This window comes from Dermacentor albipictus, chromosome 4 (genome assembly GCF_038994185.2).
Source record: "Dermacentor albipictus isolate Rhodes 1998 colony chromosome 4, USDA_Dalb.pri_finalv2, whole genome shotgun sequence".
In the NCBI taxonomy this organism is placed as follows: Eukaryota; Metazoa; Arthropoda; class Arachnida; order Ixodida; family Ixodidae; genus Dermacentor; species Dermacentor albipictus.
The window spans coordinates 135,637,743-135,664,516 of NC_091824.1; the positions used below are offsets into that span (position 1 = coordinate 135,637,743).

The 26,774-nt window shown below is 49.4% G+C and overlaps 1 protein-coding gene across 1 annotated transcript in view; it reads right to left on the bottom strand.

The window, feature by feature from the left end:
- CdGAPr (GTPase-activating protein CdGAPr) overlaps positions 1–26,774 on the bottom strand; it is a 310,559-nt gene that overhangs the window by 208,166 nt on the left and 75,619 nt on the right. The window contains exon 2 of the mRNA XM_065427287.2: positions 15,257–15,397. The gene's annotated coding sequence lies outside the window, so the exon portion shown is untranslated. The remainder of the gene's footprint in view (positions 1–15,256; positions 15,398–26,774) is intronic.

The window sequence follows — 26,774 nt, forward strand, 5'->3', positions numbered from 1 at the left end:
CAATCCCTTGGCAACTATCACCAAATACTATGGCGCCGCCACCAGACCCGCACCCTTCCCTCCCCCTATTTCCTCTCCCGCATCCGCCCGGGAGCATACACCCCCTCGTGTGCTCAATGCACTCACCCCCATGCTACGCTTACCCACATTCTCCTTGAATGCCCGGCGGACCCTCCCCCGCGGGGCCCGGAGCTCCTGACTACATGGGAGGAATGGGAGACCCTTCTGCGCTCGACGGACCCGGCCAGGCAGAAGATCGCCACTGACCGGGCCGCCCACGTCATGGAACTCCATGAACTCACAAACGTATAGCGCAGTGGGGTCGTGCGGGGACCCTGGGACCTACGTGCCCGAACCTCTTGGTCAATAAAGTTGTTTCTCTCTCTCTCTCTCTCTCTCTCAACAAAGGCAAGGAAAATGCAGTAATCCTCGATGCCATATAAGTTTGGCTGGAGTCGCACATTCCGACGAACGAAGTGTGGAGCAGAAAGTAGCGAGCGTTATTGATTAAGTATATCTTGAATTCATTTGTTAAGCAACGATTTTTGTAGTAGTTGTAGTAGTAGTAGTAGTGGTGGTAGTGGTAGTGGTAGTAGTAGTAGTAGTAATAGTAGTAATAGTAGTAGTAGTAGTAGTAGTAATAGTAGTAATAGTAGTAGTAGTAGTAGTAGTAGTAGTAGTAGTAGTAGTAGTAGTAGTAGTAGTAGTTGTTGTTGTTGTTGTTGTTGTTGTTGTTGTTGTTGTTGTTGTTGAACGCGTTTATCTTGCTCTATTGTGAGCGGTGCGGTGTGCGACTATTAATACCAGGTAACCCGTATAACGAAGGTGTTCAGAGGTTCCAAGCGCTTCGTTACAAGGCGTTTGCCTGTTACATAAAAGAACTGCATAACGTCGGTCACGCGTGAGGGGCAGGTAATCTTATATAGTAAATCGCGGTGCTATGGAAACGCTGCTTACAAGAACGTCTACCGCTGTTGATAGAGGTAAACAAGCTCGAAGGTTAACGGTCCTCTCCCCCGAAGTGATAGGTAATACCTTGACTTAGCCGGGTGCAATAACCGCGCAGAAAGTATACGGCTCCTTAATAGCGCGGTGCTGGAACCGAGACATCCTATCTAAGCAAATAACTCGCGTGTACCTCGGACGTAGACGAAGTCGCGAGTTGAGTCTTAGGCAAATGCCACTAGATCAAGCAGCTACACTTACTTTCCGCTTTGGAAGGCAGTCGAACATTAAAAGAGCAAACAACCTCCTTCAAGAACAGGATGCCGACCGCGTGAGTGCTTTCTTTGTCTCGGCAGTAGGGGAAGATGAAGAGCAGTATTAGCTTCTCTAAACCTGGCGAGGAGGGGCCGGTGCCACTTTTGTTACTTGCTTTACTTTTCTTCAATGGATGATTAATTAAAACCACGAACTTTGTGAACATTCTTTCTTTACTTACTTAACTCATAATATAATTTTCCCGGCTGAAACAGGTGACCATCAAACGCGTATGAGATGCATAAAATTTGAGTAACTTCTAAGAAAGGAACTCGCGTTCAGTCGCACATTAGAGACTAAGCCGAGAACGAAGCTCTATTGGACTCTGTTTCTTTAGACGTCCCTACAGGAAATAAATAGCAGTGCTTTAGGTTTCTGAAACAAAAGTTCAAACACCGCCGGGTATACTGGTCGGCAAGGAGAAGGAAGGCTGAGGCCACGACCTAGTTGCTAGTAGTTGTCATTTAGTCTGTAAGAACCACGAAACTGTCGCCAGCACTTCCAGGATGCGATGGCACTGAGGAACTCGTGTGCGTCCCAGTGCAGTGCACAGCGACAGTAGCATTGCAGCAACGGCGTGTCAGCGACGGACGCGCTTGGCGACAGGCGAACGCAAAAGCAGGGTCAGATAAAAACCAAGGAAGCAAAGAAGCCGAAGAAGGAAAAGAAGAAAGTCTCCCCCAAAAAAAGCGAGGAAGAGGAAAGTTCTTTCACGTTCGCCGCGAAATCTCGAACATGCCAGCGCGACGAAGCAGCTCACGTTACAGACACAAGGGCAGAAGATGAGACAAGCGAGAGAGAGAGAGAGAGAGAGAGAGAGAGAGAGCGCACGCGGAACAAAAGAGCGAAAACTGTGCCGCCGCGCTGGCGACAGCGAAAGCGCGACAAATGTCCCGGAGCTCGTACCGCTTGTACTCCCGGCGACTTCTTATGCTTCGTCGGCTTCCCTCCTTCCTCTGCGTACGCTTGCAGAGTCCACATTCTTGCGGCTACGCCAGAATGATGTCTGGCGCGTCGACAGTAAAAACGCGAATAGTCCAGCGCGCCCAAAAGACGCAGCACAGGCCGAGAGAACGGAGGACGATGGGAAGGAAAAGAAAACGAAGAAAAGCAAGTGCGCCGCTCCAGATTCAGAATACTCAGCAAAGCCAACGCACTAGTTATGTTGTATGGGCAGACAAGACAAATGAAAGGTCGATGCAAGGACGGCACACAATGACGGCCCGCGTCGCTAAAGCGCCTTCTAGTCTCCTACTGCCCGTTTTGGGATCTGAGGCGGTAATCTGGGCGAGTCAAAGCAGTTCAAAGGCTTCAGTAAACAACTAGGTCACCAGAAATTAAGCGCATAAGCGCAGGGAGCGTTTGATGAGATCGTGCGATCCTCACCGACTCGCTATGGTAACAAAGGGTCGCTTCGAAGGAGCTGCCACACAATTTGGCTCCTTCGGTGCGCGAACAATGCACTGAAGCCTCTCGCCGTTTTAGAGAATCTAACTCCTTTCAAACGGCCTGTTGCCATTTTGAAAGCCTTTCACTGTGAAGTGGAAATCATCATTGTTGCGCTGCAGCGCTAAGTTCACGGGTTCGAGCATGCAAAGCCGCGTGTCTTACAGAAGCATAATCGCACAGCAAGATAGTATGTGTACGTTTATTATTATTATTATTAAACAGCTTTAGTGAAGGCCCAAAATATGATTGAAATTTCGTGTTGGCTTCATATCGGCATTATAGGAGGTGTCCCGTGCCACTTTTGAAATCCTCCCCCCCCACCCCCCACCCCCCAACGAGATCCTAGAACTTATATTCATCTACTGCCTTTTCGCTGATGATAAAATACAGATTTTGCGTGGCGCTTGAAGTCGACTTGAACAGATAGCGTTGACGGAATAAAATATACTGGAACCATGGACTCAACCATAATCCGAATAGAAGATCAATGTAGCGTTACTGTACTTTTTACGAAGAGGACTAGTCCTTTGGACCGCTTTTTTAATGCGCAAGGAAATGTGCTACGTGTACCCACACATCACTTATTGTCGAAAACTCAGCCGGAAAAGAAACCTTCTGGATCAAACTGTAACTGAAGAGGGTGGAAGGGGACAGCAACGCTTTGACAGAGGATGGCGAAATTAACAGCCTGACTGGATGCTTTAAGTATGTCCGCGTCACAAGAAAGGCATATGGTAGAGAGAGAGCGGGGTTAACCATATTATTATTATTATTATTATTATTATTATTATTATTATTATTATTATTATTATTATTCTACCAGCCTGTTGTTCCTGGGGAGGCTAATCAAATTGATTGATTGATTGATTGATTGATTGATTGATTGATTGATTGATTGATTGATTGATTGATTGATTGATTGATTGATTGATTGATTGATTGATTGATTACTATCTAGAACATCTATGAGATCGTTCTTCATGCAGCACTCGGTCGGTACAAAGAACGAAGGCACGCTAACGAAATTTCTAAACCGAAGTAAGCTACGGCCAAGGCTGTGGCCGCTGAGTGCCATAGAAACAGTGAACGTAGCACAAATAGGTTTGGAAGCATATGACATTAAAACCTGTATTAGCACGTGGAAACCCATCCGCGTGGTTTGAGCCACTAGGCCAGACCCAAGATTTCCTCGTTTGGGAGGTCCTACTGGGAATACAGCCATATGTTTTCTATGGCGGTGCAATCTAGACTGCTTCGGAATTATTTGCCGTCGAGGCAACCATAGCTCCCGACGTAGGCATGCAGGGTCGTCACACACATAATTTAGCCATAAAGTTTAGCCACGACAAGCTCAAGCATGCAAGATGCGTCAAAAATTCAGGAAACATTTATAAAGACGACTGGACGCGTCCGAATGCTGATGCATGAGCGATGGGAGTATCTATGCTGGCGTGTGCTGCCTGCTCAAAGGACAGCGATTTCCTTGCAACAGTACGGTGGCGCCATCTGTATCCAGGCGGCGTGTGTTGCCTTTTTTTTTTTCGCCGTAGCAGACGGCGCCACTGTTCCAGTGCAGTGACATTGCGAGCTGCCTGTGCGCTCGACCGCAGGCTCAGCCTTCATCCCTCGATGATAAGAACCAATCTCAAAAAGACCGCGAGATAACACCCGAACTTTGCTGCCAAAGTGAGATAAGGCGTAGTAATAGCATACAACACCATCCACTACCCGTGAAGAGGGCGAACAGGTTATAAATAGGGTTCTTCGTTTATAGGAACCATCGGGTTCTATTTTTGGACCCCGAAAAAAACTTTCGAGAAGCGGATTACACACGATTTCTGCCCGAATTTCGCTCTTTTGTAAAGGATAATAAGTAGTAGAAGTGTTACAAAACTAATCAACACTATCCATCCATTGAGAGCAAGTGGGCGAGAATATATTATTATTATTATTATTATTATTATTATTATTATTATTATTATTATTATTATTATTATTATTATTACATGTCTCGTTCTCGCTTAACAATCAAGCAGGAAATGTACGGTATATTACATTCAGCGCCATCCCAGCCTTCAGTGAACAAAACCTTGCTTTTTCGTTTTTCTTTCTTTTTGATAGCCAAGTTTAAGTGAATACGAAAATGGCACACTGCATCGCATTGATCGCAGGTAGCATCATGTAAACAACGGTAATCTCGTAGGAAGCAAATTAACGCAACACTGACGATGTGTATTGCGAGCGGTAGCTGTGACGTTGAGACGATGTTTATCTAGCAAGCTTACGTTCAAAGAATGGTGACTAATTTGTATTGTTGGTATTCCGCTTTTTTGTTGTAAGAGAGTGCATTGGGACCCAATTAAAACCGGACAACAGACAAGGACGAAAAGGCCGCCAGGTTTAAGATAGACATAGAAATGCTACCAATGCATGTGTTATATTTACGTGACCAAGCGCTTGTAACATAAGGGGGGGAAAATTCCCTATGGTGTTGTGTTGTGTTGTTGGCTATGGTGTTGGGCTGCTAAGCAGGAGGTCGTGGGATCGAATCCCGGCCACGGCAGCCGCAAATCGATGGGGGCGAAATGCGAAAACACCCGTGTGTTTAGATTTAGATGACGTTAAAGAACCCAAGGTGGTCCAAATTGCCCGAGTCCCTCCGCTATGACGTGCCTCATAAACAGATCGTGGTTTTGGCACGTAAAACCGCATAATCTAATCAAAAGGAAAGTCATCCCACCTCATCCGAAGCACGCCCTTGTGGACTGATCCTTGTACTTTCTTCTTGCGTTAAAAAAGTGCGGAGAACAATGCAAAGAACGGATCGCCAAACCCGCGCCTGTTTGTTGTTAACGTGGATCTTTTTTAATGCGAAATAATGCGTGACAACGAAGATTTGAAGAGATGAATTCGTCACATAATTTTCCATTACATGTTGACGTGAGTGATCTCGCTTGTTTAAGTAGAACGTTTGTGCCTGAAAGAAGGTCATTGCCTCCTTTTTTTGTTTTTATAATTCAACCAGAAAAATCCCTAACTATATTGCCGGGCAACAAAACCCCGGTTTTCCTCTAAACAGAGCACCCGGTTTTTATCTCCCAAATTTCAAATATATATATATATATATATATATATATATATATATATATATATATATGTATATATATAGAAACGAGAAGAACGGGGGTTAACCGAGGGACCCGATAATTATTAGTCATATAATGAGAAGTTGTGTTTGTTGGCTTCTCATTATATGACTATGTATATATATATATATATATATATATATATATATATATATATATATATATATATATATATATATATATATATATATATATATATATATATATATATGTGTGTGTGTGTGTATATATGTGTGTGTATATATAAAATCCGAGAACGAAAGACCCTAGTTACAAACGGCTATCCGTTTGGCCTGACGCAGGTCAAACTCCACTATGCCGCAATGGCATACATCAGTTGCATCCGGGAGTCTGCAGAAAAGATCGAGAAAAACCGTTTCTACGATAAAAATATTAGCTCGATCATTTGTTCAATGATTCAACTCAATGTGACACGTCAAAGTAGCGTCACGTGCGAGGCGGACCCTTTCATGTAAGGAACGAGTGCTCTATGCAGGCTAAGTACCAATGTGGCTATTACATATATTGCAACCTCTCACGAGGTTGCATTATTCAGGGGCGCAAATAGGCAGCAAACGAAGCTATGCAGTACAGCAGAGGGTCCATGGCGTCATGGTTCACGCAGTATTCATAGCATATAGTATTAAGCCGCCACTGTTCCAAGCTTGTCGCCAAGCCTTCAAGGCAGGACACATTATGCGTCTAATTATGAGTGTCTTATAAATACCAAACACATTAACGAGAAAGCCCTGAATGCCGATCGGTAATTACACGCGATGACGCAAAAAGGACGCCAAATATCGGGCAACCGCACACCACACAGCAAACAGAAGGGGCAAGTGCCAAGTTATCCGTCAAATTTGCGCGGCTGTCGTTTCCAACAGGTGCCCCAAAGGCGCCAGCAGTGAAAACGGAGCGGAAGGTGGCAGCTGGCTCGCAATCGTTTCAATTATACAGCACACAGGCAAATGCGCTCGTGAGCACGTCAGACAACACGAGCGCCCATGTCCCACGCCCCAAGCACCGCACGCGTTTCCCGGCCAAACTCCTTCCAAGCTGCCGAGCCCCTCGCGGACTTCATCGAGGAAGGGAGCACAGCCGGAGCCGGGGCCTGGAAGTAAGCCAACGCTAGTGGCGTTACAAAAGAGTGCGAGATCTCGGCGCTCACGCCGCAATTACGGCACTTTCCCCTTGGATGCGACACCCCAAGCGAGACGGCCGGGCCGCGTATATGTGGGGCAAGGAGCGCGTGCGCGCACACACATTCACTCACTCGCTCAAGCACAGCAACACCCGCACACAAACACACACAGGCGCTCTCTCTCTCTCTCTCTCTCTCTCTCTCTCTCTCTCTCTCTCTCTCTCTCTCACACACACACACACACACACACACACACACACACACACACACACACACACACGCACACACGCACGTGCAAACACAACCTAGTGCACGTAAGCATGCACAAAGAGAGAAAGAAATAAGTGTGTGTGTGTGTGTGGGGGGGGGTAATGCGGGGGAGTAACTCTGGCGGGGTCACCGCGGGGCTACGGAGCCTGTCGCCTCGGGCGACAGCCAGAACGCAAGCTCTGATCCGCGCACATATGAGATGCAGAACGGTGCGCGCGTATACGCGCCGACGCAGCGACGCGTACGGCTCATGCGCAAGACGGCGAAGGCCGCGGCGGGTCGCATAACAGGCGAACGAGGGTTATTTGCAACCCGCGATAAGAGCATGCGTCCATTAGACGCCAGGCGGCCTGCCACTGAGGAGAGAACGCCGGGGCAAGGCCGGAATAAAAGAGCTCAGCGCCCGAGGTGTTGTTACGTGTGCCGCTGCCATGAAGTGCGCCTGCAGAGAGCTCAGCGCTCGCGCGTTGGGAACACCTGCCTGGCAAAGGAGCGCGCGACCGTTTACGCACCGAGGAAGCGGCCGAGCAGGCTGTGTCTGCAGAAATACCGCGCTGTGCGCGTTGAAGACAAAGAACACCGCATGAAGAGCAGCCATTGCATTCCTGTGCCACCCCCACCCCCCCTAAAAAGGACGAAGCCACGCAGGGACATCCACAGAAAGCCACAAAAAGCGTTCACGTGCGCTCCTGTCGAAATGCAGCTGCACAGCAAACGGAAGGAATGCCAAAGGACTATCAAGACCTCAATCTTTCCACTGTAACCCACGCACGACAGAGCAGAACAGAACAGATTCTTCAAACGAATGTCGAAGAAGGATACGGATGGACGCTGGGAAGTGGGACGGAACGCGTTGGGAGCGGTATACACTGCTTAAGCTTGCCCGTTACACTAGAATAGTAAGATTTACAGTATCTAGCAACGTACGAAGATGATAGCAAGGGCGAAATATGACCAAAAGGTGCGCGCTTCAGTTTCAGTAAACAAAGAGTAATACAAGAGTCGAGCGGATAAGAACTTGCCTTATACTAGTAATATGAATTTGCCCTGTCCTCTCTGTCCTCTTTCTAACCCCTATCTGCCATCTCCAGTGCAGGGTAGCAAACCGGAGACTGTTATCTGGTTAAGCTCCCTGCCTTTCCTCTTCATCTCTCTTGCTCTTTCTATTTACTTAAAAAGGATATTAGACATTCAGCGCATCTCAGAAGTGAAACACGCACTCGGAAACAGAAGACGTGCACGGTCAAGCCAGGTGAGCCGTCAATCATCATAGGAAAACAAGATAAAGAAAAACCTTTCGATTCTCAATTGTGACATCTTCAATCACGCAGTCGGCGTGGGCATCGACGTAACTGCCGCTCGTGCATTGGACACGGACGTTTTAAGTCAAGCCGCCGTATAACATACACTGCCACTGCGCCCGACCCAGAAGAGCTTCGACTCGTGACAACATTTTAGTGACTCCATGCGACAACAAACCGACGCACGGGTGTCACTCTGCGAAAGAAGGACGCTCGAGAGTCGCTGATCCGAGTCTCTCTCTCTTCTTCACCAGTAGGCGCATGGCAGCACGAATCAAGGATGCTTGTAGGCAGCATCTTCAAGCTTTTCTTCTTTTCTTCGCGCGCAAGGCGGTAGACGGGTGACCAGAAAAACGAACCGAAACGCACCGGTTCCTGCATTGGAGCGAGTTAAAACTTTTTTTAAAGAAGGAAGGAAAGAAAGAGAGGGAGAAAGAAAGAAAGAAAGAAAGAAAGAAAGAAGGAAAGAAAGAAAGAAAGAAAGAAAGAAAGAAAGAAAGAAAGAAAGAAAGAAAGAAAGAAAGAAAGAAAGAAAGAAAGAACATGCGACGCGACGCGCGCTGCCAGCACACCGCGCGCGACCGTTGCATATACGTTGGCGCAACAAAGGGCTGCGTACACCCGCACCTCCTGCTTCCTCTACGAACACCACCTCCTGCTTCAATCCACTTTTTTTTGTCTTCTTGCTCTCCTATCCGACAAAGACGACAAACTATGGAGGAGTGTGTTCGCGAGCGGCCGTGTGCGGAGACGTGCAGAGGAGCGAACTGGGCCCGGCACGCCCGAGGGGCTATTCAGAAGCGCACGCAGCCGACCAAGAACGAGCGGCCCGCGGGGCGAGACGGCGACGGGCCCTTTTATGCGCCTAGCATCAGCCGAAAAAAAAAAAAAAGAAGAACCACAATCATAAAATCCGATCCAAACTTATTCTCCCGAGCAAAGAAAAACACGGGACTAGTTGCGGAAGAATCGAGCCGGCTCCCAAACACGAACGACGGGTCGGTCCCGCGCGTATGGGAAGGGTACAAGGGTGCGCATCGGGTTGCGCAACCACGTAAGCGCCCCCTCTAAGTTATGCAAGCGTCATACGTCGCACGCGAACGCAGCCGCGCCGCAAAGCTTTGTCCGTGTTCGGGCGACCGGTACGTGGGCTCTGACCCGACCCGTCCACATCCATTAGCCTCAAAGTGCATTATATGAGGGTCTGCGGCGTTGAAAGACGCATGCACTCGTATACTGTATGTGTATAGTACGCTGCCACTTTTCGCGAATGCGCATACTGCTGCGTGCACACGCCATACTAGCCGGACTCGTATTATAACCCTAGCAGTCCAGTGGCTCTCTACAGGTTGGCAGGAACTCCCGTCCTCACACTCGACAGCTACAACTGCGACTATATCTAGTGTCAGATAGCGCCAGACGCTCGTAATATAGGCGGTCCCAGCACAGTGATTATAGCAGTTCTCACGCACTCAGCTGCCTGGGAACTGTCTTGAAGAGGTGCACTTCTTTTAGGGGTACACTTGAAGCAGTACACCGCACATGTCGTAAAGGGGTGCACACACCTTCTGGCGGTCGCTCCCACAAGGAGGTATCCGCAGGAACTTGAAAAAGTACATTGTAAATGTAAATATCGGTTTTTCCCGCGGCTCAAGTTAAATCAAGGCCTTTTCTTCCAGCCAAACTCAGAATCCCCTCCTTAGTCCCCGTAACTCTCTATACATTTAAAGCGAAGATTTCTTTGATCACCCTCGCGGGGTTTGTCCTGTCGTCGTGCGTCTCGCACACTAAACTAGGCTAATCCCGGAGACAGGGTAATGGTAAAGTGGACCAATACTGGAGACTGTCATCAAATGTAGTGAGTTGGTCGAACGATTGTGACACCAGTCCACAATAGGTGCCCTGGCACTCGTTTTAATGTGGTTCGTAATGCAAGCCGATACTGGAGGCAGGGCAATGAAACGCGTGTATGGACCCTGATAATGCTGAAGCAAAACAGCCGCATGCGGGCCTATGTGTTCTATGCCACATTCACTGGTTTTGGCCTCAGTATCTCGCAGAGTTAATGCACCGAAGGGTATCTAGCATAGCTGAGGTGCGGAGAGGGAAAGCATGAAGAACAGCTGTGAAGTCAGCGTGGATGTGTTTCAAGATGAGGCACTTGTGTCGTGGCGCTGGTTTACACGTCACAAACGACGTTTGTATAGGTCTCTCTCTCTCTCTCTCTCTCTCTCTCTCTCTCTCTCTCTCTCTCTCTCTCTCTCTCTCTCTCTCTCTATCTATCTATCTATCTATCTATCTATCTATCTATCTATCTGTCTGTCTGTCTGTCTGTCTGTCTGCCTGTCTGCCTGTCTGTCTGTCTGTCTGTCTGTCTGTCTGTCTGTCTGTCTGTCTGTCTGTCTGTCTATCTATCTATCTATCTATCTATCTATCTATCTATCTATCTATCTATCTATCTATCTATCTATCTATCTATCTATCTATCTATCTGTTGTGCGCGTGTGTGTTGCATGTGCGTGCGTGCGTGCGTGCGTGCGTGCGTGCGTGCGTGCGTGCGTGCGTGCGTGCGCGCGCGCGCGCGCTGCACTGTACTGCTCGTCAGTCTAGCCGCACGGCACAACGACACGGTATCGCCATACGCCGCGCTTTATATGCAAACGATGGCACCCTGCTGTACATTATTAGCGAGAGCGAATTCAACGTTCTACATTCGCGTTCACGTATGCGAACGGGGCTTAGGGTGTAAAGCCGCGTACAATTATGTGGAACCATATCATGCCCCGGACCCGATCTTCGATAAAATGTGCCAAAATGGCGAAACCGCTCGAACGCCAGGGACAAGCCTTTTGATGCAAAAAGGAGAGCGCGCGACAAAAACAACCAGGCCACCTGCATGACCCCCATAGCGCGGTGGATCGCGTCGCGCTTTCGCTGACGTCACAGCAGGTCTTTCTCGCCGGTTAAAAAAAAAAAAAAAGACCAAGACGACCGATGGGGCGGGCGACGACGCACGCGAAAGCGCGATCAGCGGCGAGCACACACAGCTGATCAGAAAGATCTGGAAAAAGGAGGCATTGCCCGGACGAAGAGGGAGTTATACGGGTGCCAGGGGAAGCCAAAGACAGCATCCAGCCAGCATGGAAGCCCTCTTTTCGACGCTGCATTGGCTACATCGCGATGGCTTCTCAGGTTCTTGGAAACGCGCACTCCTCGTCCCAGCGCCACGCGCGCACTTCACGTCGCCCTGACCTTACGGAGAAGTATAGAAAACCGTAAGCGCGCGCGCGCGAAGCTCGTTTCGGGTACAGCGACTCGCGTACGCAAGTACAAGGACCAACAAGCGTGGACCAAGAAGAAGAAACTAGAGACGCAGATAAGGAAGGTACAAGACATCAGAATCGGGTCGGACGCCTTGTTCCGCGGAACGAGAGACCGGCAGCGAGGAAAAGGCCACGGCAGGTCGAACAAGCCTGGCGCACACACAGCAAGTGCGAGCTCCTTTTAGATCAAGAAAAAAAAAAAAAAAAAGAACCGAGGAAAGAAAGCTGGCCGCCAGCGCGCTTTCTTTGCTTCCTCTGCGTCGTGTAACGTTCTTCGGGCGCCGCACGACAAGCAAAAAGGCGGGCGAAGATACGCGACGTACAACACGCGCCGAACAGGGAGAATACGCGATCTAATGCGCTCGTTCGTTCGGCTTGGCACCGCGAAGCTACGCACGCTCGTCTGTCGACCCCGTGCACCGCCCACAGGGCCGAGTTCGCCGCCTGTCGCAGCGCGTACACCAGCAAAATGGGAACGCACATATGTTTGAAATTTCGGTTTTAAGGAGACCAGTTTGTGGTTGTTCCTTTTATCCGTGGAGCCCGTTATTTCTTGTTCTTTATCCCCACATAAGGGGTGAACGAGGAGCAGCGTTGCTTGGAAGCCAAGGCCCCGCTTGAAACAGAGCGGTAGCGTCAGAGCCAAGAAACCGCATGAAAGCGAGGAAACAAGTTAACGTAAGCAAGCAAGACAAATGCGCTGATGAGGCCGTGCGCAGGGGGCCGCAACGGGTACAAAGTGCGATTTGACGCCGCGTTGACCCCGATGCTGCTCGCAAGGATAGAAGGCAAGGAGCAAAAACAAAAATAAAATAACAGCCAAGAGCTAGGCGGTGGATCGGTAGAAAGGAAAACGCTTTTACGGGGTAAGCGGTGATTTACGGTCACTTGGCACCGGTTTCGTCTGTGGAGTAGATAACCGTCCGTACATACGTACACAGTGAAACGAAGGTCCACTGGTGCACCGAGCCAACATTGTCACGTCCTTATGTGTGGGCGCAATTTGTCTGCTGTATGCGGCAACCAGTTCTCCCCGCTTTTCTTTCTTTTATTTGACGCGGAGAACTTTTAATGGCATCACCGAAGAGTCATTCCGAACGATCCGCCAGCTCTATAAAGCAGTGGACAGAATTCAGGCTCTGTTTCAGTCGTAATTGGGCCATAGAACCACGACAATTAGTCAGGTTTTAATTTACATGCTGCCATGGAGCCGGGTACCTCCACTAGTTCACCGTAGTTGCGGCCTTACACGACCCCTATGGTGCTGCGAGAGCGCCCACCAAATGTCCTATCGAATGTGCAATAAATGTCGCAAGTGCAAACAAGGTTTAATGCCCTCACCCTCCCTGAGGGCCACTGGCAAGTAAAGCTGACTTCTCTTTTGAGAGCGTACGTTTGCAGTTTTTCCACAAAGTTCACTTCCACTTTGCGACCATTAGTTCCTTGCCGTGCACGTAAATGTGCCGAATTTGAAAGGCCAACTGTAAAGAAATTCCAATTCGACTAAAGCGGTTATAAATAAGTATAGTATGTATCATTCGAGTGATCCAACAGTGGTCGAATAAGGAATGTCGCGAGGGCCAACGTTTCGACAAATGAACCTGTCTGTCCTGACGGAGAAAAAGTTCCCTTGTTGCGAAACGCTGGCTCTATAGCGGAATGCCTTGTTCGAACACTTTTGAGCACTTCAAAGCTGCATCTCGTAAGATTCTGTGTTGCGCGCATAATATCATAGAAGTAATCTTCGCAGAGCTGCAGGACTGGCAGTTGTAATTGTTTCGTATTAACAGACTTGAAACAGAACTCAAGCAGACCGCACGTGCTGCTGGTTTGGCGCGACGCAAATCTCATACCGTGGTCTTCGAGACTGACAGCGCGCCTTGGACGCAGCCTAATCTCGAAGCCTATGCCGACGGAGCGTGCTGGGTCTCAATTTTCCAGGCACTACGTGATTTCCGTCAAAGAATAAGGACTGCGCTTTTTTTTCCCATAGTTTCTGTTTTGAAAGCTTCCTAGTCTTGCGTGGCTTTCGTGAGGCATCCACTCGTATTTCAAACGCCGAATTTGGCACGGAAGTTGCTCTAAGCCTTAACCATCTGAATCTACGCTTCTTACGTCGTGCGAAATTTCGTTGAAGTTGGCCTTCTAAGAAGCAGCAAGAGCAGGCGCCACGCTGCAAGTTAACGAAGGCATTCGACAAATACCTCCACGCCTGTCGCTACGAAGCAGCGGCAGCACCCTACCTGAAATAAATAGCTCACAGATAGAATTCAAGCAAAGTATGCAACACTTCTTGCACTGGCTTTTACTAATGCATACAAAGAAAAAAGAAACCTCACGAAACATTAGGTGCGATATTTTCCGTTTCATCAATTCGAGAGGGTACTGTCCATGCACGCCTTATAATTCAGAAACGCGCCCTGGTGAAGTAGACTAAGCCTGCAAAGAAAATCGGGTGGGAACCTTTGCAATCAAATGTAACCTCACAGAGTATTTTAGCGTATAGTCTTAGCGTTCAAGTCTTACAGTATAAGAATCTTGTCACCAAAGAACAGATAGCTTGAGAAGTCCCCAAGGAGCTCGGCGTAACCAAAAACCAAACTCCTTTGTATACCCTTTCGTGTTCTTTCATACACTCTTTAGATTTTCTACTTTCTTTCACCCCATTTTGTATGCCCACAGCGTTCCCCAATTCACTTGGTTCTAAAATTTCCCTATTGTCATCTTGAGTGTCTTTCCTTGGTTTAACCCTGCGTGCCTGGTTCTTTCGGACAGCAACGGCATGCGCGTACACCAGCGTGAAAGAGTTCTTGAGAGGGAAATAGCGAACGCGTATAGTTAAAAAAAAAAGAAGGAAATGTGTAGGCAAGATAGATGACGACTATTTTTGGGGAAGTACACAGATAAGGCCCAAACGATGTAAGATTTTTTTCTTTCTCCCCCCCACCCCCCATTTTTTTAGAGCGCCCCCATCGCCGAAGCCGTTTTCGCCATCTGTGCATGCTCAGTCGGTGGCAAGCGGTAGCGGTAATGGTAGAATGGTAACGCTATGCTGGTAACATGTACGCTTACGACAACGTAGCTCTGATGCCTTCATTTCAGTACAGACGGGACTTCTGCCCGGCAAACTCCCATGGCACGAGTCGCAAGCCCATTCCGCACTGCAAATGCAAAGCGAAGCACGCGCTCTTCACGCTTCCGAGCGCGCGTTCCTGGGCAGTCCAGCGAGCGCCACGGCCTGCGCGCGGCCGGCTCTTCTCGGAAATTTCGATTCGCACTGTGTCGAACATGTCGTCGGACTTCACAAAAACATTTCGCAAGACAACAGTGCGTCGACAGAGGAAGGGCAGCAGGCGGAATACTCACCTCGATGCGCTAGGAGAGTCGACCGCTCGTCCTCAAGATGAGTCCATGGGAATAAGACTGGTCGGTGTGCGCAATCTGGTGCGCCGCTGGGACTGCCGACACTTGCAGCCGGTATCCAACGTCATGCTTCTTGGTCCCTACCTGCGAGTCAGCGAGCAAACGAAAGGAGAGATCGGTTATTCGTCCTCATCTCCAACACTGTCGCGTACAAGGATCCCAGAAATTGAGTACAATTGGGTTCCACGTAACGGCGTATAATTAGTGTTCTTATGGGGGGGGGGGAATAGGCGGGGCCTTTTAGTGAAACCTGTAAGCTCTGACTGGTAAGCAGGGGATTCCAAAGGCGGTCAATTCCGAACCGACGCATTGGCAGTACGATCATGAAGACATATATAAAGCGTAATAAACAAAGCCACAAGAACGTCTGTATCCACAAGCACGAATATCAGACAAATCCATATGCTTCCCATCATTCCCACGGCGGGTCAACGACTGCAGCGCCCAGAGCTCCCTCTAGTATATTGCAGGAAACTGTATGATTCAAATACTGCGAGGCGAGAGGAGCAGCGCAGGCCGGCACAGCCTCTGGTGCGCGCTTCACACGAAGTCACGAACACAAGGACGCACGCCGCCTATACCACCCACAATGGAGTAACATACAGGGGCTACGACTTGTAAAGTTTCTTCTTTTATCGCTGCTACTGGGAGATAGCAGCGACAGCCACACTCAGCGATGCGGTCCTCCACCCGCTGAGCGAATAGCAGCGACTCGGGATGACTGACGGCGCGGAATGTTCCGCGTCGCGCTGCCTGCGCGCGCAACGTCCCAAGACACCACTGCCAAAGGTTAAACGTTCTCAATGTGGCACAGAGGCGACGGCGCCATTATTTCGAATGACCTACAGCTTAACGGTTTCCTAAACGCTGCGGACAATGTGAGTTGCGACTGCAGCCACCTTATCAGTCCTCCATCCGGGACACAATGGCGCTGCCTTCCATTAAGGCGATGAAAGCAGATTGAGATAGAGCCACATATCAAAAGGCAGCCATTTTTTCAATGCCGTGCCGGGAAGGCGCGTGCACCAGGCATGGGCCCGAGCACGCACCAACCCGTAGCAGCGGCTTGGTGGGTACGACGCTGCGATGGTGAGCGCGAGGTCATGGGTCCGATTCCGCGGCCACGGCGGCCGCTTTTCGATGGCGGTTGAATGCAAAAACGCTTGCGTACCGGGCTTTGGGTGCACCTTAAAGAACCCCACGTTGTCAAAATTACACCGGCGTCATCTTTCTAGAATTTGTATGTGTTGCTTGTTTGTGGCGTATGTGTGTGCATATTTTCGGGTAAATGGGCTTTTCTCAACTGTGTGCTGGGATGGACAGCCGGCTCTAATGTAGCCTACCGTCCCATCCGTGCACAGTTAATAAACAACAACGACAACACTACAGCGTTCCTCATAGAGCCATCTGCGGGTCGTTGAACCCTACAATTAACCATGTGCCAAGGCGCGACAGCCATCAGCACGACTGACTGAACGAGCCAAACGATAACGACGAACGCGAACCAGTCAATAAAGCACTTTAATAACTAATCTGCAAACGTATAATGTTTTCAGCAATAATAGGAATAGTCATTAATACATGCCTTCGGGCATCTTTACTTGAGGAGAAATGCATGAAGTATAGAGCAGCACACATATCTGCGGTGCACAAGTGCTGCACCGCGTATGCATTGTCTAATGTGTAGTCTATCATAATGAGCAAGCGCTGATGCGCAGCCTAACGCATTTGCTGCATGCATGTCTACAAGATACGCATCACTTCACAGGCTGCTGCTTTTTTTAATCTCCCACGCCTGCAATGAGTCGTGGCCTCCGCTATTATTTTTAGCCACAGTGTGGCCCGTTACTATCTCACCTCCCTACACCTGGTTGGCGACTAAAACGTAATAACGTTCTAATTAGCTAAGTACAAAACATGGAAAGGACCGCAAAGTTGTTTGCATTGCTTTTTTTTTTCTCGACAAATCAGGCAAGTGCTACAGCTAAGCATGGCACAGAACGAAAAACATGACACCTTGACTCCCTGCACAATAGTTGATCACGAAATGCTAAAGATGGGCAGCTTTTGCTTAGACTTGCAGATATCGTGCGGTGGAGTCTATCCAAAAAAAAATATAAGAACAATGATAAAGCCAAAAGATTCCGTTATTATATAAATATACTTGGTACCCCCGGGTCACAATTTTTTCACATTCAATGAGGAATGTCTGAGATTCATACAACACATTTTCGTAGGTTTACCACAGAACACCAGAATCGAGTTCCACAACGGCCGGAAGACTTCAATGAAAGAAAGAAAAAAAAGAAAGAAAGAGTGAATCCGTACAGCAAGCAGTGAAACAATGACCTCTTCTTGGAAGGCACCGTCTCGACGACTAGCCTGACAACTCTATGAGCTGAAACTTCGAGGCCATCGTTCCCCTGACGCCCGTACAATATAAAGGAAGCGCGTTACGGTTTTACCCTGCAGCTTCAACATGCCACCCACAACGCGCACTCGGCGTGGGCGAAAACACGGACGGCCGACCTCAACAGCAGGAAGCACGCGCGGAGGAAGGTCGGCGAAGCGACCAGAGAACAAAAGACCCACCAACCCACACGTGCCGATCAGCGTGAACTCGTCCAACGGCGTCTCTGAGCAGTCAAGTAGGCACGACCCAGCCGATCCTCCAAGTGCCGACGATGTCGTAGGCGTCGCCGCTCGGTCGAGAACACACACGGCCGCCGCACGAAACCAACACGAAGATGCGCGCGCACTGGTAACCACACAGCCGATCAGACACCGACACCAGCCACAACGGGACACACCGGCACCCGCACCGAGGAAACTCCTACCGGCGACCAGGGAGCTTGCGGGCGAACCGGCGGTCAAGTTTACAGACCTGGAGCGCTCGAACACTTGGGTCACGAAGCCGAGGAAAGAGAGGACGCGGGGCGGCACAGCAGACGCGGACGGACAAAAAGGAGCAGACGACGCGACACGCACACGTCAAGGAATCGAGCAGAGAGAGAGGGAGAGACGCAGTCGACGCGGCGGTGCGCAGTAGCGGGTCCGCTTGCCGCGGCGCTCACACAAACGATGGCACGACGAGAGCGCTGCGAGAGAGCACCCCCATTCGGGTGCGGAGGGGCGAAAGAGAGGCTGCTCCGAGGGAACACAGCCGCAAAAGGGGTGCAGTGGGGGAGGAGAGACGCGGAGGAGCGGGCGGAGAGCGAGCGGTCCGTCGTGGCGCAATCGGGAGACCCGATCGGCATCCTCGTCGACTCGGATCGCCCCCATGGGCGCGCGAGCGCGCTCGTCGTCTCCCGACAATATGCGCGGCTGACCTGCTCTCATAACCCTCACCCCGCGCCGAAACGCTCCGCGGGGGGTGCGCGGCGCAACAGGGCGGACTCGTGCTGGGGAGGCTTCGGGCACCGACTCGCCCCGCTACGCGGACGGACGGCCCAGCTCGAGCGCCCGCTCCCTGATGCGACCGTCGCGATGCGTTCGCTGTGTATATGTATACACATCACCGAGCGCATATACGCGTATTCCTTGACGCACTGAGAGAAGGGAAAGAAAAAGGAATATCCGCGCCCGGCGATGATGCGTGTGCCCTATTTTTGACCGGGCAGGCGCTGCGCTCCGTTTCGTCAAACGGGGTGCCCCCTGTTGTTTTAAGGCAGTACTCGTTTTACGCGTACGCAAAAAACGTGGGCAAGCGTACATCGGTGACCCTGTCCCGTGAATTGGACGTGCATGTTCTTGTTCTCATCCTGTCTCTCATTTATGAAGGACGAACACGTAGAAAACGAACCTGCTCGCTCAATGCGTGTGACCCTCCGGGAAGGAACGTGTTAGAGAAATGGCGCCCTTAAAATACGAACTACAGTCTTCGGGATCCGAAATCCAGTGCCTTTAAAACTGCTAATTTCTTTCCTTTATTCTCTCTCTCTCTCTCTCTCTCTAATTCAAGGAGATACACACGCAGCAGGAATACAGCTGGAACGGCATTGCGTACAGCACTGATGCTCTCTGTCTCAGGAGAGGGGGTTATTTGTCTATTTATTTCCTTACTTATCTTTAGGTTCGCAACTCGCACGCACCACTTGACGGTAATTAACTAGCGAACAACAACAACGAAGCAGCCAGACTATTTCCCCGACCTTGCTCCCCGGCGCACGTTGCCCTCCCGCCCACGCGAAATGCACTCCCGACCCGGCAGCAGGCGTACACTGCTTCATCCAGAGATAAGCCATCTCGCCATCTCCTTTTATAACCACTGCTCCCCGACCGGAATCTCGCCCCACACGCGAAGGGAAACCGCGGCAGCCACAGCGTATTTGGGAACGCATTTCAAAGGGCATACGTACCGCCGACCTCACTGAGGTCGGCGACTTGTGCTCCCTTGTGTCGCTGCGTCTCGTATGGTAGGAGCTTCACCGACCATGTCAGAGTATCGCCCGTCGCTTGCGTTATGGTGTTGTGTGTTAAAAAGAAGAAAACGAGAACGGTGCAGACACCTCGCAAACAAGGCACAAATAACAACAGTTTGACGGCGGTTTTTTATATTCATAAAGCATCGTGTACCACTGCAAATCAGAATGCAGAATACATACATTCAATTCGTACGAGCATACTTCTTTTACGTTAGTTCCGTTCCTGAAACTAGCCCTATCACGTACGGAATTTCACGTTCTGGCATATAGAAAGCACTGGAACGTGTCACCGGCCACCATATAGAAGCACAAACGTGTCACCGCCGGCTTGTAAAAAATACTGATGCCAGTAACGTATGCGCCCTTCGACAGCCACAGCACTTACGCAGTGGTGGGCTCCGACAGAGGGCACAATAAAACGGGTTGCATTAGGCTGCATCAGCGCGATACGAAATTTCAGTGCTCGTTTTCCCTCTCGCCTCGACTGATATAAGGTGGTCTGTATATGCATCGAGTTACGCGCAGCAGTATAACGATTCAGATGTTCAGTCACCCCGTATACGACACTTGTCGCCAAGCGTCTCCGCTGCTCTGCGCCTTCCATGCTATCAAGAGCCGCCGCAATCTACAGTGTCTGTAGAGTGACGTAAGAGAACTGCAGAAGCGTACGCATTTGGGTTGGTTGACACAGGGCAAAAGAACAGGAGATAACAAAGGGACCACTGTCCCTTTCTTATACGCCCTGTTCTTTTGCGCTGTTTCATCTCAAGACGTATACTGTAATAGATGCTCGAGTTGCAATGGCAGGACAGCGGATGTCGCCGTTCATTATGCACCTGACGCCGACGTCACAACGGCTTCCATTGAGCTTCACAGCTCACACCGACGCCACGTTGATGTTCACGCAGTGAAAAAGGTGCCTGGAACGGAGAGAGAAACCCTAACTGCGGCGTGACTCGTGCGTATGGTACGTTCCGAGTGTCGGAAAATTGGGCGGGGGGAAGGGGGAGGGCGCAAGCAGCTTCCGGAAAGGGCAAACTAACTTGCTCTTCGCGTGTACAAATAGAAGATGCACACAGCGTTCCAGTATAGCAAGGGGCGGACCAATTATAGAAACGCCAGCGCACGCGCACAGACGAACTAGCGTGCCTGAATGCTCTCCTCCTCCCCCCGCAGGAGAGAGGGAGAGAGTGTAGGCACCCTCGCGCGCACGGAGCCAGCGAAACCGAAGTTGAAGCAGAAGCAAGACGCACACGCTTATAAGAGAAACGCGAAAGGACAAGCGCACATTTAGAAACCGCGCTCAGGTAGCGCTACCCAGAATATGTTTTTCTGTTGTTGTTTCATTATTTTTTAAAACCTCCTGGAGCACTGCTCGGCTGCACGGAGAGAACGGAGAGGCGCGTGCCAAACGCGCAGTATGAAATTGCATCCACGGTGCATAGAGCTTGCAGCAAAAGATTACTAAAGAAAATTGGGGCAATTGTGTCTACAAGAGCTGCAATTCCAAAATGGCAGTGCATGCTTCATTTCTTCAGACTATCCACGTTCATGTAGTGCACCATCTATTAAAACACTTTTGGATCTTCCACCCCTTTATTCAGCTCGCAAACTGTCCCGTATACTTATGTTCAATAAAATCCACCATAACATACAATTAAAACATGATCTTCTTCCAGAACCATCCTATTTATCAAACAGAACTGATCAACATAAAGTACACGCGCCACACTCCCGCACAAAGCTGTTTCATGAATGTTCTGTTACTAATACATCCGACGAAGGAAATCACCTGCTCGCCTCTGTCGCCGAACTGTGCTTGCATTTAAGGCTGTTGTTGAAGATTACTTTTATTTTTCGCAGCGGCATTGTCTTGCTTTGTTCTTGTAATACTTATCCGTTACCCATTCCCTTCTTTAACGCCTTCGGGCCTTGAAGGCATTCAAATGAATGAATGAATGAATGAATGAATGAATGAATGAATGAATGAATGAATGAATGAATGGCGGTGCAGCCAGCATGAACATGATGGCTAAACTTCGACCTTCATGGCTTCAACGGCTTTGTGACATTACAAATACATAATATTGAACAAATATCGCGTTAATGAATGAAACAGTTCGCAATTGTTGTGCATGGATGCAGAAACGTGTTGGTTTCATGCGTTCAAAGAAATATATCTCGGAAAGGTAGAAAGATGAAGCGTAGTAAGTAAAGCCACTAGAACATCTGAGGCAGCAAGCACTAAGATGAGGCAACTCTGTGTACCACCCCATGAGTCCCACTGTATCGCTGAGCGATCGCAGCCGCCAGAGTTCCCTCTAGTAATCTTTACAAAAGACTCGGTGCTGTGCTGGGACTAAATCCGCATACGCACAAGCACCTTTGTGTGGCGCCATCTGGTTGCAGTACCTACAACCCGACCCGATTAGGTTGCGTCACGTTAATATTCCGCATTGATTCTGGCAATATAGTTAGCGTAAAATACACTACTAAGTTAGTGACAAAGCATCTAAAAAACATGTTCTTCGTAGAACAGCGCTATTGCGTCCGTTTCGCTGATTTACGGAGGAAGCAGGCGACTTCCTGTACGACAAAAAACGACGCACAATTAGTTGAATACGATTTTGTTAACGATACATAATTACAGAACTATTATGAAATAACTATAAAACATTATATTACAGAAAACCTGTTTATGGCTAGGGTTCCGTGCATTTTTGGTGTCCGTCAACAAGTCTGCGCGAGCACAAGCTATCATCATCAGCAATGACTCGTGCCACTGTTCGCGCGTTAGTCGTCGTCGTCGTCTTCCACAGCTGGCTCCGTTGCCGCTCATCATTCCAGCGTTCCCATACCCTCCCCCTTCGAGGCGCTGACGGCACTGGCCCACTGCCAGTCGGTGCGGTGAAATCGGTCTCAAATTCTTTGCCTCAATATATCGCGAACTGAAAACACGAATGTATATAATGAATGTATAACACGAATGAACGCGGAGGTATAAAGATAAATGTGGGTGCGTACCTTTCGTCACGATGACCACCGATCAAGACAAATAGGTGTGTTCGTACATATGTTCCAAATTCTGTGTCACCTTTTTGTCGTGCGTTACACAGCTTCGCCGGTCATCCACCTTCACAGAGTGGAATGGCTCATGGTTTTATATCTCCAGGCGCGCCCAGTGTGATATCGAGAAGTACATGACCATGCACTCTGCATCGGTTAGCCATGATAACACTACCCCTGTGATCACACTTTGTGGACAATGTGGACATTTCAAAACCAGGCGAGAAATCGTTCACTCAGTCTCTGCTAGAAGAGTTTGGTTTGAAGTGCCCCATCAATCCAAGTCACTAACTACTCAACAACGGTCGTGTATAGATTTAACTTTGGCCAAGAATCTGTCTGAGGCTGTAGCTAAACCAATCAGTGTATATCACACTAACCACCAAACTATCATCACTGCAATTACCAAATGATGAAAATGTGTGTCGTTGTCTAACCATGCCGTAACATGCGCCGTTGTCTAAGCCTGTGTGATGTACTACAGCTTCGCTGGTAATCCACCTTCACAAAGTGTAATGGCTCCTTATTTTTTCATTTTATTCGTAATTACAGGCACGTTCAGATTAGCACGTGTTTTGAGATATCCGCCACCGCAATTGCGGCGAAATACCTAGGGGTTCCACGCGGTTACTCCCACAAAGCCTCGCGCGTCAATATAATGCGACCCACAAGTAGCTAGAGGCGCATTCGTTGCTAACATTCCCGACATCTCAATAAAATTAATCAATCGACCATATCCCCCCCCCCCCCCCCCGTCTTCCTTACGCGAGCGCTAAGCACTTGGTCGAAACAGCGGCTTTCCTGCAAAACATTTGCCCGTTCGACCTATATCGGTCTATAGTTTTTTTTCTATCTTTCTCAGCAGCTTCTATACTTCGCACAAGCGTCAAGCCTCCTTCGGTCCGGATGTCGCAAGAGTCCCAAGATGAAGCTCCCTCGCCGTATAGCCTATCGTGCGGCGGCAAGCACGAGAATTCGCCAACCCAAGACCGTCCTTTTATGTCCCCGCACACTCCGGGATTGCGTAAAACAGTGCGCCACTTCCGGGACCGGTAGAGATTGAAAAACGCTGAACAAGCACGGAGAGCTACTTCGCGAGTTTAAAAACAGAACAAACAAGATCTTGGCCCGAATGAACGGGGCCGCCTTGTTATGAACAGCTCTATCGGGACGCCCGTACGATATTAAACGACGAGGACGGGAAGGCACGCACGCACAGTTATGGGCAAAGGGTTCACAGACGTTCTCATCGAAACACGAAGTCCTTTCCGAAGGCTGCCTCCCAGCAAACACTGCCTGGGCGGCGCCAGCGCCGCAGCCGAGTACACGCACCAAGCACGGGACGATTGCACTCGACAGGCAAAATGACGTTTAAAGAAAAAATTATGCTTAGGATTTTTTTGTGCCAAAATGGCAAGATAATGCGACCACACTGCAACCGTAACGGTGCAAGAACTCTCCATTGATTCAGGAAGTTTTGAGTCCCAAAGCGCAGCACAGCGGCTATTCGAGAAGTTGCAGTGCAGGGCTTTGCAGGGAAGAGTAGAGTTAATGATATACCACCCTAAAGCGGGCAGTCCTGACAAGGTATATAGGACTGGAGCTGGTTGACGGTCTATGATGCTTACATGCTATCCATGTCCGGCTTTTCTTGCCATTTCTTTCTTCACCTTTTTGTCGTTGTTGTTGTTGGTCGGGTTTCTGCGCTGCGAAGTTAGCGTTGCAGCTGCCTTTAACTTCGTGTGGGTCGAACTGCGATAATATATACGGAACTGCGGCGCAGTCGCGAGCCGCATGTGCGTCGCACGACGTGTGGAATCGTCGATCGCAGCCGTTCTCAAGCTAGAGTGCTCGCATCGAACGTCCGTTCTCAGCAGCCGCGAACGATGAGGACGACGAATCGGGGCACGGGGATGCCACCTCCGGCAACACCTTTCCGGCAGCACCCCTACATTCCTATAAAAAACACGGAAGCAACGCTAGCGCACCGCGGCGGCGGCGGCGCACGTTCCAAGAGGAAATCGGACCCCGATCGCCATCTTCCGTTTGATTTGTGGCCGATAAAATTTAGATACTGCGCGAACCGGGCGCGACCACACCTGAACGCCCCGGTACTCGGAAACTGCTTTATTTTTTTTTTTCGAATGTGAAATACGGCCGGGAAGCACGCACACACGCTAGCAACAATGCTCGCTTCTACCGCGAAGGGTCGGAGGAATAAGAGTGCAGAGAGAGAGAGAGAGAGAGAGAGAGGAGGCGCCACAATGTATCGCGGGGTAAATGCCAACTGAAGAAGAAATATAATTATATAAGGAAGAGAAGAGAACCGAATTGATAAATCTTAGAACGAAAGAAAAACAAAATGGTTAAGAAGTGGTTCTCAATAATGTTGTGGATGGGAGTTCAGGAAATGAAGAGAAAGAAAGAAACAGCAAAGGGGAAAGACACTAAAAGGAGTTAGATGAAGCAAGCATAATAAACGGTATACGGATAGGAAGAAGGGGGGAGGGGTCTTTATTATTTTGTGCCACATCCGGCGAAGCTTCATGTGTGAGAGAGAGAGAGAGGGGGGGAGGGGGGGGAGGAGTCCGAGAGCTTCCGCGCCGGCACCGCAAAAGCCGCCGCGGGCGTTCGGCGTTCGATCTCACGCGCCGATACCGCGCGGACCGCCGGAATCTACGATCTCCGCGAGGGCCGCGTCTTCTGCCTCTTCCCCGTCCACGTTCGCAAAAGCAAAACTTGCCGAGATGCGAACAAGCAGCAGCGGGTTCGCACGCGAGAACAGAGACGCCGCGGCAGCTCCCGGCAACCGAGTTAAGCTGACGAGCACACCGGAAACTATTCCTCGCGAGTCTAGAGTCGCTGCCCGCCATTAATAGTGCCTACGACCGCTTCGACGATAGCAGGGGAAAAGAAAAGAAGAAACAGCGCGCCCTACGGCAGTGGCGCGTTGACACATCTACGTGAGCTAAACATTCAGAAATGAACGGAGAAGTAATTTTCTTCGCTCATTCGGGAATGTTGAAAGTGGCTCTGTAAACAATAACGAATTCAGCACCCACGCGATGGACGATATGCTAGTTTCCCAGACCAATATACGGCCGCGTTCCCACAGTAGCTCACTGTTAATGGAGCACTGACATGCTACTTCAACTACTCATCCTATTTTTTCTCTCTCTCTCTCTCTCATTAAATGTAAGTCGTAAACCCTTTAATCTATACGAAAAATGGTGAGAAGCATCACTATCTTTTGGAGCTCAAAAGGATTTGCACCAAACACTAATGGGTTCCGTGTACCCGCGCTACAGGAAATGTGATTGCATATTAAGAGTCAATTTTTTCTTCACTCGTAATATGTATACTTTCGTGACGAGGCCACACATTATCGGCGGCTGCGTTGGACATACACATGATTCAAATGGCATTGCGCAACAAAAACGACACGGACGTAAGAGAAGACGACACACCAAGCGCTTTGGTGTGTCGTCTTCTCTTACGTCCGTGTCGTTTTTTGTTGCGCAATACTATTTGAATAATGGATTACCAACTAGCCCGGAATGCTGCTCTCATACACATGATCGTCCCTGATTGGCGAGTAATTTTTCTGACGTTCACCGATTAGGTCTTAATATATTATTTTAGCACATAGTCTGAGCCGAGTCCAGGACGAGATCAAATTATAGATCGAACGATCAATCAATGAAGAAGAAACTGCGGAACTGAAGCCGGCCTCTGCTCAAGACACCCCTGCCAATAAGAAACCAGAAACAAGCACGAGTTCCGCGTGATTTTTCATCAAACGTGCGTGTAAATGCAACTTGGTTCCTGCTATTTTCATTAATATACTTCATTGTACATTCCGGCACACAGCTATGCGGAGCATGAATGCACGTCGTGACAAACAGTCAATCGCGACATGTGCTAAAGCTAATTAAACTCAGTCGTGCTAAGTGAACATTGCATAATAAATT